This window comes from Lemur catta, chromosome 3 (assembly GCF_020740605.2).
Source record: "Lemur catta isolate mLemCat1 chromosome 3, mLemCat1.pri, whole genome shotgun sequence".
NCBI lineage: Eukaryota > Metazoa > Chordata > Mammalia > Primates > Lemuridae > Lemur > Lemur catta.
This window is the reverse complement of record NC_059130.1, coordinates 117,960,600-117,974,853: the sequence shown is the minus strand read 5'-3', so window position 1 is coordinate 117,974,853 and position 14,254 is coordinate 117,960,600. Positions and strand designations below refer to the sequence as shown.

At 48.5% G+C, this 14,254-nt stretch overlaps 1 long non-coding RNA gene across 1 annotated transcript; it reads left to right on the top strand.

Annotated features, from left to right (window-relative positions):
- LOC123634454 lies at window positions 1-3,913 on the top strand. Its single transcript, XR_006733918.1, has 2 exons — window positions 1-2,790; window positions 3,362-3,913. It is a non-coding gene; the product is annotated as an uncharacterized LOC123634454 (long non-coding RNA).
- Window positions 3,914-14,254: the final 10,341 nt, after the last annotated feature.

The following is a 14,254-nucleotide window of genomic DNA, read 5'->3' as shown; positions in this document are numbered from 1 at the left end:
CCCGCAGGCCTGCTCGGGCTGCTGGGGCCGGGACGGAGTCTTGGAACCCAGATGGGTGCGGGGAGAACAGTGAGAAGTGCTCAGACCAGGGATGGAATGGTAGGATGCCACCAGTCAATGATAGGTAGACAGTGACGCCTGGAGGCCCTGCTGCCATGAACACCAAGCTCAGGGACCTCCCAAGGGGGTCCCTTTCCTCCTAAGGGACTGTAGTCACAGGAGCCACATCCTGGCAGGTCAGCACCCACCACGTGCTGCCCCCTCCCCCTTCCTGCAGCTGTGGTGCAGAATCTAATACCAATAACTGGGTGCCGTGGACACACACGCACACGCACGCATACACACACAGACACACATGTACGTGGCTTTATTTGACAATCGGCTACTTTCCCTTGAGCAGAACAAGCCAGCAGTGTTGAACTGGGGGGGGGTGGATCTAGAAAACCTGGGCTAGTGGAAAAAAGTGTTCCACGAAGTTTAAGATCAGCTGCCCCGGAGGGGCTTCGTGGAGACCGACTCCCGGGAGAACATGAGCTGATGCGATGGCCAACCTGGGCGTCTTGCCCAGCCAGAGGAAAGGGAGGGGAAAGGAGCTTCAGGCGGGTGGAAAAACCCCTGCGGGGAGGGGGCGCTTGGGCACCAAGGTGTCCAGGAGAGCAAGTCTGCAGAGGCCAGAGACGGTTTAACACCTTCACGAAATAGCTCCGCTTCCTAACACGGAACATTTGCCGAGAGGGCCCCTTTTCTCCTCCGGGAGGCCTGGCTCACAGGACTGGACACAAAAGCAGGTAGAATGTCCCTTTCAGTCCGCAGAGTGCCCCCTCCCTGTCCCACTGGTGGGTATTTTCCATGGAATTGCGGCTCCCGGTCTCTCCCGGCACCGGCTGGGGTTTTCTTCTCCATGGTTGTTCGGAGCCGCGGGCCGGCAGCAGGGCGGTGGGTTCTGCTGGCTGCGTGCGAGCGGATGCTGGCCAGGCCCTGTTTATCCTGGCTCCAGGGCCGGCTGAAAACGCAGACCCGAGCCAAGGCCGGGAACGTGGCAGGAACAGGGGGTGGGGTGCCAAGCAAGGGGACAGGCCCCAGGGTGTAACGTGTCACCTGAGAAAGCTTGGGCCGAGGCCAGAAGGCACCCAGTGGTCCTCACCTGCCTTCTGCCCCTGGGTTGGTCAAATAACTCTAAACCAGGTATAGAATATTGGTTAGAGGTTGGCAAAGCTGGGTTCAAATCCAATCTCTGCCGCTTATTGGCTTGGGCAGGTTATTCGCCTCTCTGAGCCTCAGTTTTCTCATCCCTAAAGTGGGAATTTTGCCGATACTGAGATGATATCTCCGAAGGGCCTGGTGCAGTGTCTGGCAGAGAGAAGATGCTCACTGGGTGTTTGTTTCCTTCCTGCTGGCTTCATGTCCTCAGGGAACATGCTCTCTGGGGTGGGGTTGGGGGTGACGGGGGAGTCTGGGTGGCAGAGCTGGGGCCATGGGAACACTAACTCCTCATCCTAAACCAGGAATCAGCGAACCTGTTCTGTGAAGGGCTTTGTGGGCCACGTGGTCTCTGTGGAAGCAGCTCACCTTTGCTGTTCTAGCACGAGCAGCCACAAACAATACACAACATGAATGAGTATGGTTGTGTTCCGGTAAAACTTCATAGACACTGACATTTGAATTTTACACAACTTTCACAGGTCCTGAAATGTCATTCTTGTTTTGATTCTTTTCCAACCACTTAAAAGTGCAGAGACACTCTTAGACGTATGGACTGTACCCAAAAAGGCGGTAGGCCAGATTTGGCCCGTGGACTGTGGCTTGCCAGCGTGGCCCCAAGACCACCATCGGGCTAGCAAGCAACATCACTCTCTCAAGTCCTAAGAAGGCAATGAAGCAGTCTGAGAAAAGTGGAATCTGCTTTCCTTTGCTCTTTCTGGAAATAAATTCGCAGAGACTGACCCAAGTTTTAATAGCCATTGTATGAAGTAAAGGGATCACTTAGAGACTAGATTTCACTGAGAGGTTAAAAAACCAGACCCGGCAGTCTAGTGAGGGATTTAAGTCATCCCAGGGAGCTAACATGCATCGAGTGCTTACCACATCCCGGGTACTTTTCTAGCTCCTTCCAGGTGATCTCTCATTTAGTCCTAACAGATGAGGACAGAGACCCCCAAATGTTCAGTAACTTGCCCAAGGCTACTGCTTGTAACCTGGCCTTACAGGCCCCTCCCAGGGTCTGTGAAGTCTCTGCCATTTTTATGAAGGCTCTGGAAGACGGCAAGCAAAGCCCGGTCCCTGCCTTCAGGCGGGAAGACAGACCCGAGTCTCCCTGGCTGTGCACGTGCGCCCTGGTGCTCGGCCGCCTGCTTCCTCTGCTGCACGCGGCCCGCCTCTCAGTGGGCAGAGAGCAAAGGGGCTGCCGGCCAGCCGTGGCAGCAGCTCGGTTGTTGAAAGGCTGTGTTTGGTCAGTTATTTTACTGTCTTATTGCATGTTGTCCTAGTCAGTTTGTAAAAACAGGTAGAAAACAGACAAATGGAAGTGCATATGTTTGCAATATGAAGATTGTGTCTCAAACTTGAGAAACTTAATAATTGTCATTATTTTACCTTTTACTGAGCACCTACTAGGTTACCAGGTCCAGCGCATCACATGGATCAACTCACTTTGGGGGCACTGTCGCTGTCCCCACTTAACAGATGAGGAAACTGAGCCCCGGAGAGGAGGGGTAATTTGTCCAAATCACGCAGTTGCTGGACACAGATGGAACAGTCAGATCCTCCGGATCTTGTGACTCTGCGGCCTCGGTGAGCGGCTTGTTGGGCTTATGCGGGGCTGTCGGTCGTGAAGGAAAAGAACAACAACAAAACCCAAAAGACGTGCACGCCATTGACAATACACAACATCATTAAAATTTTAGTCTAGAAAGCAGCAGTAATTGGGACTCTTATACTTTTTTTTGTTTGTTTCCTGGGAACAGAAGTCCATTTTCTCATATTTATAGCAGTGAAACCCTTAAAGTATTGGGAAACAAAATTGAGTCGCCAATAAGATCCTGTTTTTGGAAAGGAAAAGCCTCGAGTATATGTCTGTATTTCTTTAGTTACATTTGGAAGGGATTTACTGTGTGTCAGGCAGTATACTAAATGCTTTATATTCATTGAATTTAATCTCATCTAATCAAAACAACTCCCTGGAGGTCGGATGATAGCCCTGTTTCACATCTGGGGAAACGGAGGGTAAGCGACTTGGCCAAGGTCGCGAGACAGCGGGCGGCAGATGTGGAGTTAGAATCGAGCTCAGTTGTCAGAGCACAGTCTCTCTGCCTCTGCCCCTGCTCCCTGCTCTGAAGCCTTATCTGTCCCTGTCTCCCTACAGGAACGCCCGAGCGCCCACGCACAGAAAAAAGACAGGAAGGAAACCCAGAACCTGAAAAGTGGCTCTCTGTGGATGATAGCGGGACCCATGATTTTTATCTTCTTTTAATGTCTGCTTACATATTCCTGGTGTTTTATGATGAGTTTCTGTTAAGAAATATCCACTACATGACCTTTTTGTAAAAGCAAGCTTGTGTCAGTCGGCAGGATACCGGAGCCCTGGTGCGAGGCCACGAAGCCCCTGACCACAGGCCTCTGAAAACCCTGCTAAAAAGTAAGACAGAGCGGGGAGCCAGGACCTCTGCTTCTTGGAACTGCCTAATCCATCCTATAATACCTTGCTTTGTAGGAAAGTTCTGTGCATAAATCCCATAAAATCCCATAATGTGGAGCTGACACTGAGCCTACCCAGAACAAAATCTGCTAATGATCACTGCTTGCCAAGAGCCTGCAGAAAACGATCGGACGTGTTGCAACCCCCATGCCTGCCTCCTGCCTAAGCCCTTTCTAATAAGGACTCTTTTCATGAGTTTATAAAAACACTTTGTTCAGATCATGTTGGGTCTTTATTTCATCTTAGTTGAACACTGAACGTCTGTGGGGCTGGAAGGGGCTGAGGGGCTCTCAAGTTTTGAGACCCGGAGAAAATAACAGGTTTGTAGAACCAGGAACGATTACCTGCCTCCTCCTAGCCTGTTGCCTCACTTTGGGACAGGACTTTTTCTGAGCCTGCTTTGGGTGATCAAGGTGGCATCACCCTCAAAAAGTGGGACAGAGGCTGGGCACGGTGGCTCACACACTCCTGTAATTCTAGCATGCTGGGAGGCCGAGGTGGGAGGATCGCTTGAGGTCAGGAGGTGGAAATCAGCCTGAGCAAGAGCGAGACCCATCTCTACAAAAAATAGAAAAATTAGCTGGGCCTGTTAACATATACCTGTAGTCCCAGCTACTCGGGAGGCTGAGGCAGGAGGATGGCTTGAGCCCAGGAGTTTGAGGCTGCAATGAGCTACGATAACGCCACTGCACTCTACCCAGGATGACACAGTGACTCTGTCTCAAAAAAAAAAAAAAAGTGGGACAGAGTGAGTGTGAGTGTTGGCTGCCCCACCTGGCAGCGGTACCTGGAAGTGGGTGCTGCCCTCGACAAAAGCTGAAATGACTCTGAGCAAGAGAGCTAAACTCTGTTTCCTTAGATTTAAAATGAAGGTTGTCTTAATTGCCTCGCAGGGCTGTGGTGAGACCACGGAGGCCACCTTAGGAGGCCTCCTTATGCTTAGACGTTCAGCAGTTGTCCTTCCCTTCCTGCCCCGCCCCTGCCATAGTGCCACTGAACGGTTACCTACTTCCTTGCATCTCGTAGTTCAGCACTGAAAAGTTTTTAAACTGTAAGTCTGAAAAGACAGAAAAGTTGCAAAAATAGAACCAGGAATCCCCCTATACCCTTCCCTCTTCTGTTAGTTAACATTTTGCATTTGCTTTGTTCTCCATCCATCCATCTATCTCTCATCTACATATAACCTTTTTTCTGAGAGTACACAGCAGACATGATTGTCTAATCGTCCCAAATATGGCAGCATATATTTCTTAAAAACAAGAACTTCCTGTGACACAACCACAGTACTTTTATCAAAGGCAGGAAATGGACACTGATACAATACTATTATGTAATTTACTGACCTTATTCAGATTTTGCCAATTGTGTCACTAACATCCTTTATAATATGAGAAAAACAATTTTTTTCTGGTGTGGGATCCAGTCCAGGGGTACATGTGACACTTAGCTGTCATGCCTCTTGTGACTCCTGCAGTGTGGTCTTTTATCTTTCTTTGCCTTTCATGACCTTGACATTTTTGAAAAGCTCTAGTTGTTATGGGCTGAATGGCATCCCCCAAAACTCTTATGTCGAAGCCCTGACCGCAGAATGTACTCAAAATGTGACTGCATTTGGAGATAGGGCCTTTGAAGAAGCAATTACGTTAAAATGAGGCTGTTTCGGCGGATCCTAAGCCAACCCAACTAGTGTCCTTATAAGAAGAGGAAATTTGGACACACGGAGAGACACGAGGGATGTGCGTGCTCGGAGGAGAGACCGTGTGAGGACACAGCGAGAAGGTGGCCGTCTGCAAGCCAAGCAGAGAGGCCCCGGGGGAAGCCAAGCCTGCCGACACCTCGATTTAGGATTTCCAGACTCCAGACTGTGAGAAAATAAATGTCTGGTGTTTAAGCCGCCGGGTCTGCGGCAGTGTGCGGTGGCAGCCCCGTAGGGTAACACACGGTTCGGTTATTTCGTAGTCTGCTCCTCGCCTTGGCCCTGGCTCATTCTTAGTTGTCTCTCCTTGCTACCTAATACACACGCCTAGATGCTTCCTCCAGCTAAATAACCAGCTGCCCCCGTGTGTCAGCCTGTGCTGGGGGTCTTACACACGTGATCCTCCCAACAGCCCAGCCAGGTCCATTTCACAGATGAGGAAAACTGAGGTGGACGGGTTAAGGCCACACAGCCCAGAGACGGAGGAGCCTGGATCCAGGAAAGGAAAACTAATTTGAACAATTTCATAAACAAAGGGCCATGAGGAAGATGAAATCTGCTGCCATCACAGTCTTACGGGTCTGCGAATGCTTGTGGCCTGGTCTGTGTGTGGGGAACACGTATCTGCACATCAAGGCTTGGGTCACTCCATTCCAAAAGCTGTTCTTGGAACTGCTCCCTCCCTCACTCCCGGAATGGCCCTTCTCCCCTTTTTTGAAGCTGTTGGAATAACAATAGCTATTACTTACTGGGAGTGTGCTGGTGTGCTAGTTTGTGTCCCCGTGGATGTACAAGCACAGTTGTCCCTGCTGTCCACGGGGACTGGTTCCAGGATCTCCCTCGAATACCAGAATCCAAAGATGCTCCACTTCTGATGAAAATGGTGTAACTAAGCACCGGCATGGGCCTCCCTCGGGCCCCCGACTCCCAGCTTCTCCTTGGGTGGAGCTGAGTCAAGACAAATATTAAGTGAATAGCCAAGTTTACCTGACATCTCCAGAATTTAAAAATGATTCAATCCTGCTGGGCCCAACCTGTTCTTCATTGCTGATGCCCTGCTGCTAAAACCATAGCAACAATCCTCTCTCTAGGCCCAGGGACAATTGCAGAAGAGGTTTCTGATAACTTTGGACATCATACCAATGGATGAGGCAGAAACTTCCAGGACTCTAATTAAGACGCTGCTGCGATCATGAGCACTGCTCAGCCAGCACCAAGTGGGAGGAGAATTAGTTACATGGGACTGAGCTGATAGGGGACCGAGATAGTTTTTTAATGATATTTTCTTTTAACATTATTGATTCTTTTTCTGCTTTGTTTTCCAGAGTCAAGAAAACCATTTTTTCTCTTTTGAGCTATGTATAGCTTATAACGATTGAGTAAAGGATACTTTTGGGGGCAAAATTTTAAAAAAGGTGCAGTATTTGTAAATAACCTAAGTATATCCTCCGTATACTTTTTTTTTTTTTGAGGCAGAGTCTTGCTCTGTCACACGAGCTAGAGTGTAGTGGCATCATCATAGCTCACTGCAACCTCCAAGTCCGGGGCTTAGGCGATCCTCCTGCCTCAGCCTCCAGAGTAGCTGGGACTACAGGCCCACACCACCACACCCGGCTAATTTTTTGTAGAGATGAGGTCTCACTATGTTACCCAGGCTGGTCTTAAACTCCTGCCCTCAAGCGATCCTCCCACCTGGGCCTCCCAAAGTGCTGGGATCACAGGAGGGCCACTGGGCCTGTCCTGTAGTGAGCTTTTAAAGTGCTCTCACCACACAGTCCTGGCCCTGACTAGTTTGTTCCCCCTGCAGGGGCACAAAGGGACATTAGAAGCCCTGGCCTCAACATATGGTTTGTCACTCTAACATGGGGCTCTGGCTCCTTTGGGCTACCCAGGCTGTGTGGTGGGAAATGGCTCTGAGGACTTCTGCCCCTATGATGTCATTTTTAACCTGCTAGTTAAAGGGAAGGCAAACTCTCACCGTGTCAGACACACAGACCTGGGGCAGGCTCCCTGGGCTTAAATTCCAGCTTTGCACTCACTTGCTGTGTGTCCTTGGGCAAGTTACTTAACTTCTTTGTATCTCTGTTTCCCGGCCTGTAAAATGGGCACAATGTCCACAATGCTACTACCCCTAAGTGTTTGTAAATACTTAGACCAGTGCTAGAAAATGCTGCTTGGTCGTGAAATAAATGTCAGACTCCTGACAGAGGACGTTCCTTTGAATTTGAAACTCTAAGTTTCTGCTTGAGACATTAAAAAAAGAAAGTTCACTGCCTGCCCCCACCCTGCCTCCGAAGGACGAAGGACGGCTCACACCCACCCCAGGAAGGTTCTCTGGCTGCACAAAGCTCAGGCTTTTTCCAGCCAACACTCTGGGAGGCTGGGGTAAATCTTGGCCTTTGCCCCCGGGCGCCTGGGTTTCTCCCTCAGGAGGACAAACCCAGCCGCAGGGTGTGAATCCTCCCAGGTCGGGGATGGAAATGCCGTCTCAGCCCAAATATCAAGTCATGTGGCCTGTTTTCTCCAGAGCTGCCCTCCTGAATTCCTGGGATTCTTGGCTAGTAGGAGTGTCCCCAAAGGATCTGCTCCCAGGTCTGGGTCAGCATGGGGGGCACTGCCTTCGGCCCAGGGCGTGGGATGGGGTGGGGAGAGGGCGTGGGGCCAAGGATTTTCACTGTCTGGCGAGGCCAGGGTGCTGTGGTGGGGCTCAGGCCTCACCCCACCTTCCCCAGACACCTTGGGCCTCCTGGGGGTGACACCCGCAGCAAGTTGCTGGGAAACGCTGGCTCTCGGGTTCTCCCTCCTTCTCCCTCCTGCTCCTTCCGAGGTCACGGACGTTGCAAGATGGATTTTTGCTGTGAAAAACAGGAATGTAATTATGTGGTGGCTGAGGCTGGGGCTGGCCACACAGAACACCTTGTATTGTTTTCCCCTGTGGACTTGGCGTTTTGGAGCATTGGTTCAAACCCCACTGTGATCAGGGATGCTCACTGTCTCCGGTTTTTAATTCCAGAAAGACTCTGCCCCCATAAACTCAGGTGCATGCAGCCAGCGTTAGAGCACATCTCTGTGTGGAGGGCAGGCGTCCCAGTGGGTGAGCCTTCATCTGTCAGTCCATCCATCGTCTGTCTGACCAGAGGAGGGACAGGGCAGGTACTTGGGCTCTGGGCCGAGCCTTTCCACTTCCTGGCTCTGCAAACGTGGCCAAGTGAATTCAGCAATCTCGGGCTTGGTGTCCTCATCTGTAAAGCGGTGATAATGCCAGTACCCACCTCTTAGGGCTGCTGCGACACTGAACAAAGTCATACAGGTGAGGCACTTTGCACCTGGGCCCGGGTCATTGACCCTGGTCACGCAACCAGTGTTGGACTTTGCTTATTGTTGTTTTTGCTGCTGTTATTATCGCGTTGCTATGGGGACCTGCATGAAATTAACACACAGTCTCACACACTTGGCAGGAACTTCTTCACCTCTGGTGGTGATCTTGGGAAAGATGCAATCTTGTAGATTGCAGGGTCACCCCCATGTGCTCACTGCAAATGACTGCAGGTAGGACACCTGCTTGGCACACAGGCCGTACTCAGTAAATGGCAACTATTATTAGTTGAGTTACTGCCTTGAGTGCCTGGAATTCAAGCCGCAGGCAACCCCACCTGATGTGCCAAATAGCCTGTGCAGCCTACGTTGTCTGGCTTTGGGAAATATCAGGACAATACCACATACGCCTATTGCTGTCCTCACAGATCCCTGAGGTCTGAAGTCCTCTACCCACGCCATGCGGAGCAGAGGTCATGAGAAGAGAAAGGTCTGAAAGTTAAAACCCTAAAGCTCTGAGCTCTCCTTGTCCTGTTCGTCCCCTGGAGACCCTAAGTTGGGAGGAAGGAGGAATACCGGTTAAGACTGGACTCAGGAGGCAAACCGCTCTACTGGTTAGTAGCTGTTGAATCTTGAGTCCAGGGCTTCCTCTCTTTGGGCCTCAGTTTCCTCATCTGTCAAATGGGCATAATGATAATATGTACCCTATGGGCTTCTACTGGAGAGTAAATAAGATAATATTCCTAAAGCACTTAACACAGTACCTGGCACAGAGTAGGTGGTGAGTAAATGTTATTCTCCAGTAGATTCTACTTCTCCCCTTTCCTTTCCAGAATCCAACATAGCAGAGGGCTCACTCTCCATCCACTGGCCTTCCTGGATCCATCCCTCCCTGCTCCATCACCTGGCAGGTCTGCCCTGGGAGGGAGCCCTGCTGTGTCCCGACCACCTAGAGGAAGCTTGCTAGGTGGGAACCACAGCATGAGCTCATGTTTCGGAGACCAGACTCCACTTCCATGCCTCTCCCCTGCCTCTCACCACCCACAACATGCTAGACTTCTCTGCTTACAGACTGGAGGTTATTCACTCATTTGGCTCATTTGAGTAATTATTTACATACAAACTCACATGATAGAGGTGCTCAGAAAAGCAGGATATAAACTGGGCATGGTGGCACATGCCTGTAATCCCAGCACTTTGGAAGGCTGAGGCAGGAGGATCGCTTGGGGCCAGCAGTTCGAGACTAGCCTGGGCAGCATAGCAAGATCCCCATCTCTACAAAAAATACAAAAAAATTAGCTGGGTGTCGTGGCACCTGCCTGCAGTCCCAGCTACTCAGGAGGCTGAGGCAGAAGGATCCTTTGAGCCCAGGAGTTTGAGGTTGCAGTGAGCTGTGATGACACTACTGCACTCTAGCCAGGGCAACAGAGTGAGACCCTGTCTCAAAAAAAGAAAAAAGGAAAAGGTAAAGCATGATATATAAGCACAATGTCTACCATGTGTGTTGCCTCATTTAATATAACAGAGGCACAGCGGGTTACAAGGACTGCTTGGGTTCTCCCGGTTTCCTGTTGCTGCCGTATTCTGTTATAGCTGCAATAGCAAACTAAGACACCACCTTTCTGGGCTTTTAACTAACCTGCCAGGCCCTTCCCACATCACAGCCTTCTCCCAGGCTGCTTCAGTGGCCTGAGCCACCCTCTCCTCCCTCCCCACCTGTCCCTTTAGCTGGCGAATCCCCCTCAGCTTTCTGGCTTCAGCCTGAATGACCCTTCCTCTGGGAAGCCCTCCTGGCTTACTCTGACTAGTCAGGTCTCCACAGCCCCACCTGGCTCTCGTGACACCCTTTAGGTTCCCACACGTCCCATACTCTCCCTCCCTCCCTCACCGGCCCCCTGGAGGGTCTCCAGCCATGGTGGCGCTTGCCTATAATCCCAGCTACTCAGGAGGCTGAGGCAGGAGGATCACTTGAGCTCAGGAGTTTGAGGTTGCTGTGAGCTCCACTGCACTCTACTCAGGGTGACAGTGAGACTGTCTCAAAAAAAAAAAAAAGAAGAAGGCAATCTTTGTCACTTAGTCTGCCAGTTCCAACGTTAATCTCATCGAGGAACACCCTCACGGCCACTCCAGAATTATGTCTGACCGAATGTCTGGACTCCTTGTGGCCTAGTCAAGTTGACACATAAAATTAACTATCACAAGAGCCATGACAGGGAATATGAGTGGCTCCTAGAAGCTGAGAAAGTTAAGGAAACAGATTCTGCCCTAGAACATCCAGAAGGAATGCAGCCCTTCTGGCACCTTGATTTTAGCCAAATGACACACATTTTGGATTTCCAACCTCTAGAACTGTGAGATAATACGTTTGTATTGTTTAGGCCACGAAGTTTGTGGTCACTTGGTACAACAGCAAGAGGACACTGATAAACGCCAGCCAGCATGAGGTTAGACGTGGGCCTGTTTGTTTTTTTTTTTAAATAGATGCCCTTTATCAGGAAGTTCCTTTCTATTTGAGTTTGTTGAGTGTTTTTATCATGAAAGACTTTGGATTTTTAAGTGCTTTTGGGACATCTACTGAGATGATCATGAAGTTTTTGTCCTGTAGTCTATCGATAGGGTATGGTATAGTAATTGAATTTTGCGTGTGGAAACAACTTTACACGCTGGAATGAATCTCACTTAGTGATAGTTTACAATCCTTTTCATATGTTGCTGGATTTGGTTTGCTGGTATTTTTTTGAGGGTTTTTGTGCATATTCATAAGGGGTCTTGGTCTATAGTTTTTTTTTGATGTCTTTGTCTTTGGTATTAGGGTAATACTGAACTCATACAATGAATTGAGAGGTAGTCCCTCTTCTTTTTTTTAAGAAGGGTTTGTGCAGAATTGGAATTAATTCTTCTTTCTTTTTAAAATTTTCTTTTCAGAGCCCCCTTTCTTGCATAATTTTTCTTTAAATGTTTGGCAGAATTCACCAGGGAAGCCATCTCTTTGCATTTGTCATACTTAAAGTTCATGGAGCTTCTTAGATGTGTAGAATAATATTTTTCGTCAAATTTAGGAAGCTTTTGCTCATTATTTCTTTGAATATTTTTCTGCTCCTTTTTTTCACTTCTCTCCTTCCAGAACTCCCACCGTGTGAATGTCACTGCACTTAATGGTGTCCCACTTTTCTCGGAGACTCTGCTCGTTTTTCTTCAATAATTTTCTCTTCGTTTTTCTATCGTTAGACCTTGAAGTTAGTTTGCCGATTCTCTCTTCTAGCTCAAATCTCCTGCGGGGCCCCTATAATGAATATTTCATTTTGGTTATTGTACTTTCCAATTCCATAATTTCTGTTTGGTCTTTTATTGATATTTTTATTTTATGAAGCTTTACAATTATACCTTCTTTTATTCTTTAAGCATGATTTTCGTTAGTCCTTTGAGCATATTTATAATAAGTTCTTTGAAGTCTTCATGAAGGCTGACAAACACGTCTTCCAAGGCAGCTTCTGTTGCTCATGTTTTTTTTGTATGGATTGTTCTTTCCTGTTTCTTTGCATGTCTCATAATGATTTTTGCTGAAAATGGGAGATTTTAGACATTACGTGGTAACCACTCTGGATACTAATTCCTTCCCCCTCCTCCCTGGGAGTATCGTGTATGTCGTTTGCGTGTTTGTTGGTTTAGGGGCTTGGATGGACTATTTTCAGTACAGCCTATTTCTCGAGTCTGCAGCTTTGGATGTTACCTCTCAGGTAGTCCAGCCTCGGGCTGTGTACGGTCCCCCTGAGGTGACAGTGTCTCAGCAGGGCTCTTTGTGGCTCTCTCCCTCCCTTCCTCTCTGTCGAGCTGTCTGCCTCCGTGGGCGTCGTACCCTGCTGTCAGCTCCACCAATGGCAGGCTACTTGCTCTACCGTTTTCAGGGAAGCTCTGGGGCAGTAACTGCTCACGCTGCCTCCCCGGGCCCAGGTCCTTCAGGGTGTGTGGCTCCTCCAGTTCCAAGCTCCTGCAGTGCAGGGAGGTCAATAACTTTCCCTTCTAGTCCCCTTGGGCAGTGGCATTTCTGAGAGCCTCTGGCAAAACACCTCCCTGTGAAGGAATGGCTTTCCCTAGCACGCAAGAAGGCAGATTTTCAGCAAATGTTTTGGGTGTGAGGGGTAGATGCCAGCAAGTCCCACTGGTGCAGCAGCAGAGCAGCGTCTTTGCCAATCCAGCGAGTCACACTGTGCCTTTCCAACAAGATTGGGATCTCAGCCCTGTGGGGTGGGGAGTGGGGTCTTTTCCGGGTGCTCTCTGTCAGTCCTAGGGGTAGTGGTTTTTTTCTCATATGTGTAACTCCTATATTCTTTTGAGCTCCCTTTACTTCTTGCTAGCCACGCCCCTGTTACTCCAATACCCTACCATAGTTCATAATTCCTTGTATTAGACTTTTCCTCATACACTGCAGAAGCTGGGTGCTGATGAAGCTTCACCCAGAACCACGAAGCAGAACCCTTCTCTTCTGCAATGTCTAGTACCCCTTACTGACAAAGTGGAGGCGCCAACAGGCAAAGGCAAAATATTTAAAGGTTCCAGCTCCATTTTCACAGAGCAGGCACAAATTGTGAATTTGGAACTGAGAGGTAATAAATTGATACCTGGCTAAAACTCACATGTCTGTCAACAACAGAAAGGGAAAAGTTGTGGTATATCCATGCAATGGAACGGTATACACCAATGAGAATGAATGGACTGATATAAACAACATGGAAGAATCTTGAAAACACAGTATTGGGTGAAAGAAGCCAGACATAAAAGAATACTCTGCACGATTTCATGTATATAAAAGTCAGAAACCAGCCACAGGAGTCTTGCTGTTAGAAGGGGGAGAATTGCTACCCTTGGTGGGTGGTGATGGGGAGAAGGGGACGTCTGGGTGCTAGAGATGTTCTATATTCTGATTTGGGTGTTGGTTACTCGTGTGTATTTATTTTGTGAAAATTGCTCAAGCTGTACACTTATGATTTATGCACTTTTGCAAATGCGTATATACACATACATTTATTATAGCTACATAAAAATGTGTTTTGAAAATGAGAGAATATTTGCACACCCATGTTTATTGCAGCATTATTCATAATAGCCAAGAGGTAGAAGCAACCTAAATGTCCATCGATGGATGGATGGATAAAGAAAATGTGGTATGTAAATATAATGGAATATTATTCAGCCTTTAAAAAGTAGGAAATCTTGTCACACGCTACAGCATGGATGCAGCTGGAGGACAATTTGTTAAGTGAAATAAGTCAGTCACAAAAAGACAGATCCTGCATAATTCCATTTATATGAAGTATCTAAAGTAGTCAAACTCTTAGAGAGAAGAATGGTGGCTGCCAGGGGCTGGGGCCAGGGGGAAGGGAGAGCTGTTGTTCAGTAGGTGTAGAGTTTCAATTTTGCAAGATGACAAATTTTAGAGATCTGTTGCACAAGAAGGAGCATATAGTTAACACTACTGTGCTGTACACTTAAAAACAGTTAAGATGGTCAATTTTATGTTATATACTTTTTAATGACAATTGAACACACAA